Genomic DNA, 6,676 nt, shown 5'->3' on the forward strand with positions numbered 1-6,676 from the left:
TATCGACTCACACACACTATCAACTGTTACACATTCAACTCATGCACGCTATCGACTCACGCACACTATCAACTGGCACACACTATCAACTCACACACACTATCTACTGGCGCACTCTGTCAACTCGTGCACACTATCAACTGGCACACTATTGACTTGCACACATTATCGACTCACACATACTAGCACACTATTGGCACTGGCTAATTGTGGTGCTCCTAGAATTAAAATAGATAGGATGCCTACTAAATTCTGACTTGATTTGTACAGGCAGAAATGTTTCAGGTTAAGTGAATGAAAGTCTAACTTGAATTATAAAAAGAATCACAGCCCCTCAGTCAGTTCCCAGATTTCAGCCAGTTTACAGACCCAGAACCTCTTGAATGAAAGGAAGACAGGGTCCCCTCAAGGAAGGACCCTGGTATACACCCAAAATGTCACTGTGGTTTCCCCACTCAGAGTAGGGGCTTATGGAAGTCATGGCATCAGTGGAGTCTTAGCTTAGGTCCCTCTCATAGTGGGGCCAGTGGTTCTTTGAACTTACCCTGTGTTTATTTCCCACTTCCAGATACATCGCTGGACCAGGCAGCAGCTGGCAGAATCACCACACTGGTTCCCTGACCTGTGGAATGAGGGCTTTTTTTTTTTTTTTTTTTTGAGATGCCCAGGCTGGAGTGCAGTAGCATGATCTTGGCTCACTGCAACCTCCGCCTCCAGGGTTCAAGTGATTCTCCTGCCTCAGCCTCCCAAATACCTGGGATTAGAGGCACCCCCCACCATGCCCAGCTAAGTTTTTTATTTTTAGTAGAGATGGGGTTTCACCATGTTGGCCAGGCTGATCTTGAACCTTGAACTCCTGACCTCAGGTGATCCACCTGCCTCAGCCTATCAAAATGTTGGAATTACAGGTGTGAGCCACTGCGCATGGCCAGAATCAGGGCTTTTATGGTAATAAAGGCAAATGGAAGTCATTACAATTGTCCCTACCTAGGAAAACGGTAAACCAAAAGCAATACCACAATCCTGAAGGAATAGCAGAGATTATTGCCACCATCTATGACTTGAAAGATGCAAAGGTAGTGATTCCCACCATGTCCCCATTTAACTGCTCTAATTGGCCTGTGTAGAAGACAGACGGATCTCCTAGAATAACAGTAGGTTAACATAAGAACCAATGGTGGTTTCAATTGCAGCTGCTGTGCCAGATGTGGTTTTATGGCTTGAGCAAATTAACATATCCCTGGTACATGGTATGCAGCTACTGATTTGGCAAATGCCTTTTCTTCCATCCCTGTCCATAAGGCCCACCAGTATCAGTTTGCTTTCAGCTGGCAAGGCCAGCAATGCACCTTTACTCTCCTACTTCAGGACATATCAACTCTCCAGCCCTATTTTATCATTTAATTCACAGGAATCTTGATTACCTTTCCCTTCAACAAGATATCACACTGGTCCATTACATGATGACATTATGCTGATTGACCCTAGTGAGTGAGAAGTAGTAACTACTCTACACTTACTGGTAAGACATTTGCATGTCAGAGGGTAGGAAATAAATCTGACTAAAATCCGGGGGCCTTCTTTCTCAATGAAATTGCTAGGGGTGCAGTGGTGTGGGACAAATCCCCTCTAAGGTGAAGGATAAGTTGTTGTATCTGGCCCCTCCTACAACCAAGAAAAAGGCACAATGCCTGGTAGGCAAATTTGGATTTTAGAGCCAACATATTCCACATTTGCATGTGTTACTCGAACCCATTAACAGGTGACCCTAAAAGCTGCTGGTTTTGAGTGGGGCCCAGAACAAGAGAAGGCCCTGCAACAGGTCCAGGCTGCCATGCAAGCTGCTCTGCCACTTGTGCCATATGATACAGCAGCTAAAATGATGCTTGAAGTGTCGATGGCACACAGGGATGCTGTTTGGAGTCTTTGGCAGGCCCCTATAAATGAATCGTATGGAAGCCTTTAGGATTTTGGAGCAAGGCCCTGCCATCCACGGATAACTACCATCCTTTTGAGAAACAGCTCTTGGCCTGCTACTGGGTCTTAGTAAAAACCGAACACTTGACCATGAGCCACCAAGTTACCATGCAATCTGGGCTTTCCATCATGAACTGGCTGATATTGGACCCAATAAGCCATAAAGTTAGTCAGGCACAGCAGCACTCCATCATCAAATGGAAGGGGTATATACATGCCAGGGCCTGAGCAGCCCCTACAGACACAAGTAAGTCCATCACAGGGAAGAGACTTGGACCTGGTTTACAGATAGTTTTGCACAATACACAGGCACCACCTGCAAGTGGGCAGTAATGGCAGCATGACAGCCCCTTTCTGGAACATTGCTGAAGGACAATAGTGAGGGAAATCGTCCCCATGAGCAGAAGTCTGGACAGTGCATATGGTTGTGCACTTTGGTTGGAAGGAGAAATAGCCAGACATGTGATTATATACTGACTCATGGGCTGTAGCCAACGGTTTGGCTGGATGGTCAGGGAATTGGTACATGATTGGAAAATTGGTAACCAAGACATCTGGGAAAGAGGTATGTGGATAGACCTCTCTTAATGGGCAAAAAAATGTGAAGACACTTGTGTCTCATGTAGATGCTCACCAAAGCACCAAAGGGTGACCAAAGACTTTAATAATCAGGTGGATAAGATAACCCATTCTATGAATACAAGTCAATCTCATTCCCCAGCCCCTCCATCATCACCCAATGGGCTCATGAACAAAGGGACTGTGGTGGCAGGGATGGAGGTTATGCATGGGCTCAGCCACATGGACTTCCACTCACCAGGGCTAACCTGGCTATGGTCACCTCTGAGGGCCCAATCTGCCAGCAGTGGAGATCAGCATCAAGCTCCCAGTATGGCATCATTCCCTGGGGCTGCTCAGCCAGCTGCCTGGTGGCACGTTGGTTACATCGGACCATTTTCATCATGGAAGGGCAGCATTTTGTTCTTACTGAAATTGACAAGTTACTCTAGATACAGATTTTCCTTCCCTGTACATAATGCTTCTGCCACAACTACCATCCATGAACTTTCAGAAAGCTTTATCCACTGTCGTGGTATTCCACACAACACTTCTTCTATTCAAGGAACTCACCACACATTGAAAGAGACAGAACAAAGGACCCATGCTCCAAGAATTCACTGTCTGACCATGTTCCCCACCATCCTGAAGCATCTGGCTTAATAGAACAGTGGAACGGCCTTTTATAGACTCAGTTACTGGTAGGTGTTTTGAACCTATCCTGGTTCAGGAGTATGACTGGATAAAAAATAACAACAATAATAATTTTTTTAAAAAAAGACTCAGTTACAGCACCAGGGAGGTGGTACTACTTTGCAGAGCCTGGGCAAGGTTCTCCAGATGGCTGTATATGCATGGAATCAGCATCTAATATATGGTTCTATTTCTCCCACAGCCAGGATTCACAGGCCCAGGAATGAAGGAGTGGAAATGACAGTGGCACCACTGACTATTAACCCTAGTGACCCACTAGCAAAGATTTTTGCTTCTCATTCCCAAGGCTTTATGCTTGCTGCTTGCCTAGAGATCTTAGTTCCAGAAGGAGAAATGTTCAGCAGACACAAGTTCATTGAGCTGGAAATTAAGACTGCCATTCAACCACTTTGGACTCCTCGTGCCTCTGGGTCAGGAGGCTAAGAGAGCAGTAATGATGCTGGCTGGGGTGATTGATCTGGACTGCCAAGAGGAAATCGGACTGCTACTTCAACATGGACATACGAAAGAGTGTGTCTAGAATGCAAAACGTCCCTTAGTGTGTCTCTTAGCATTAAGGTCAATGGAAACTACAGCAACCCAATTCAGGCAGGGCTATAAATGGCCCAGATCCTTCACGAATGAATATTTGGCTCACTCCACCAGGTGAAGAATCATTACCAGGTGAAGTATTTGCTGAAGGCTTAGGGAACACAAAATGGGCAGTAAAAGAAAGTAGTTATAAACACCAGCTATGACCACGTGACCAGTTACAGAAAGGACTGTCATTTTCAAATATTCTTCCTTATTTTGTTCCCAATATGTTTGTGTACATATCTATACACCTATATGAAGTACATATCTTTATTTTCTTTCCTCTTATTCCCTTATCATGTAATATACGATGTATTGACTTTATATCAGTATTGAAGTATTGTTAATTTTACATCATATCATTGAAGTTACAGGATATCCAAAGAGTAAAGTTTACACAAGAACTTTACCTCCTCTTCCAGGGAAGGGATTAGTGAGTTTCAGTTGCAGGCAGGATAGTTGTATCATTGTGGGATAAATTATGACCTTGTTGTTGTCTTTATTTGGAGATTAATTATGTTTTAAGGAACATATGGGTGTCAGGTTGATAAGAAGTGGATTTGTAATGGTTAATTTTATTTGTCAACTTGATTGTGTTAAGGAATGTCCAGAAAACTGGTAAAGCCTTGTTTCTGGGTGTGTCTGTGAGGATGTTTTCAAAGCGATGAGCATTTGACTCAGTGGACTGAGCGAAGAAGATCCGCCCTCACCAATGTCCAATTCACTGAGGGCCTGAATAGAACAAAAAAGCCAGAGAAAGGCACATTTTCATTCTCTCCCCTTGAGCTGGGACGTCAGTGTTCTCCTGCCTCCTTCCTAACTGAAGCCTTTGGACTCAGTCTGAATGACTCCATTGACCTTCCTGGGTCTCTAATTTGCAGATTATATGTCATGGCAATTCTTAGCCTCCACGATTGCATGAGCCAATTCTCATAATAAACCTCATCTTATTGTTTTTGTTTCTCTGGAAAACCCTGATATATATATATATTTCTTTTATGAGTCTACGATTCTCTTGTTCTCCCCCTGAGTCTCCACCACTACCTAATAGAAGAAATTGTTAACATTCCAGTCCAGTTCAAGGGTGATTTGATCCAATAACAAAGAATCTTGCTATTCAAAGTGTGGCCTGAGCCCAGTGGCCCCAGCCTCAGCTGGGGGCTGGCCAGTCTCAGGCCCCACTGCAGACCTACTGAATCCAAATCTGCATTTTATAAGATCTTCGGGTGGCCTTCATGCAACTGGAACTTTGAGAGGCACTGAGCCAGGCCCTCCAGGGCAGGGTTCAGTCTCTGATAAAAATGCTAGGTCTCTCAGGCAGTGTCCTCCTCCTCTGCCTCTCCCTTTCATCCTGGGCCACTCTGGCCGGTGGGGCTTCAGGGCTGAAGACTATCACTCAGTGCGGTAGACCTACCAGAGGCCTGGCAAAACTCCCACTTAGCCTAGTTTGTGGTCCCTTGGCACAGGCTTTATGCTGCCCAGAAATAGAGCCTTCCTCTGGCAGGGCCCTCAGCCTGAGTCCCAGCTACTTTTGGGGCCTGCACAAGCCACGTCAGGGCCTCAGGCATCCTGGTAAAATGATTCCTGAGAGCCTGCATCTGACTACTGGGGTTCTGACTGACTCATCTGTGACATCCCTTTGCCTGGTGTGGCAGTGGCTTGGATATCAGCCTCTCCAGGCCCCTAAATTAGTCAGAGGGCAAGATCAACTACTTTTAAGTAGCCCTTAACTTATCCAAAATATCTTCTCCCTGGCCAAAACCCAGAGAGGGGAAGTCAAGAGGCACACAGCAGAAAGCTTCCTCCTTGCTTTCCTGCTGTCCGTTTCAAGCCCTCTCTATTAGTCTATTCTCAAGCTGTTAATAAAGGCATACATGAGACTGGGTAATTCACAAAGAAAAGAAGTTGAATGGACTCACAGTTCTACATGGCTGGGGAGCCCTCAGAATCATGGCAGAAGGTGAATGAGGAGCAAAGTCACATCTTGCATGGCAGCAAGCAAGAGAGAGAGAGAGCTTATGCAGGGAAACTCCTCTTTATAAAACCATCAGATCTCGTGAGACTTATTCACGATCATGAGAATAGCACAGGAAAGACCCACCCCCAGGATTCAGTTACCTCCCACCGGGTCCCAAAGAAACGCAGCAGGCAGCACCCACACTCATGCTGACTCTGACTGTCATTGAATCCCCTTCTCTCCAATTCCTAGTGGAGCAAAAGAGAAATTCCCAAAAAGCTATAGTGAGGAAAACAGGCATAGAAAAATGGGTAAGCTTTGCGCAGTGCCAATGAGATTTATCCGTGGGGCAATTATTGCTAATTGAAAACTTTTCCCAATACCCTGCCATGACGACTTGAAATATAGTCGGCACTGGCAATTTTTTACAGTCTCTATGGAGACTGAAGTTTGTTGGAATAAAAAAGAAAAATGGATAAAAGGTTTTTAAAACAGAGAGGGGAAAAAAACAGCCCTAAGAGAGGGGTCTCCCCCAGATCTCAGGTTCTGTGAATTTTTACTCCAGTACTTTCTTTCTGCCATTTTATTTTTTATTTTTTAGAGACGTTCTCACTCTGTTGCCCAGGCTGGAGTACAGTGGTGTGCTCATAGCTCACTGCAGCTTTGAACTCTTGAGCTAAAGTGGTCCTTCTGACTCAGCCTCCTGAATAACTGGGACTACAGGCATGCACCACCACGCCCACCTAATTTTTAATTTTTTTTTTTTTTTTTTTTTTTTTTGGTAGAACGTGGTCTCATTAAGTTGTCCAGTCTGATCTCAAGCTCCTGGCCTCAAGCGATCCTCCTGCCTCGGCTTTCCAAAGTGCTGGGATTACAGGTGTGAGTCACCACACCAGG

General features: G+C 45.1%; 1 pseudogene; it reads left to right on the forward strand.

Moving 5' to 3' along the window:
- Positions 1-6,093: 6,093 nt before the first annotated feature.
- On the forward strand, positions 6,094-6,222 carry LOC116463243 (U4 spliceosomal RNA; annotated as a pseudogene).
- The last annotated feature ends 454 nt before the right edge of the window (positions 6,223-6,676 follow it).

This window comes from Hylobates moloch, unplaced genomic scaffold (genome assembly GCF_009828535.3).
Source record: "Hylobates moloch isolate HMO894 unplaced genomic scaffold, HMol_V3 SCAFFOLD_29, whole genome shotgun sequence".
NCBI classification, from domain to species: Eukaryota; Metazoa; Chordata; class Mammalia; order Primates; family Hylobatidae; genus Hylobates; species Hylobates moloch.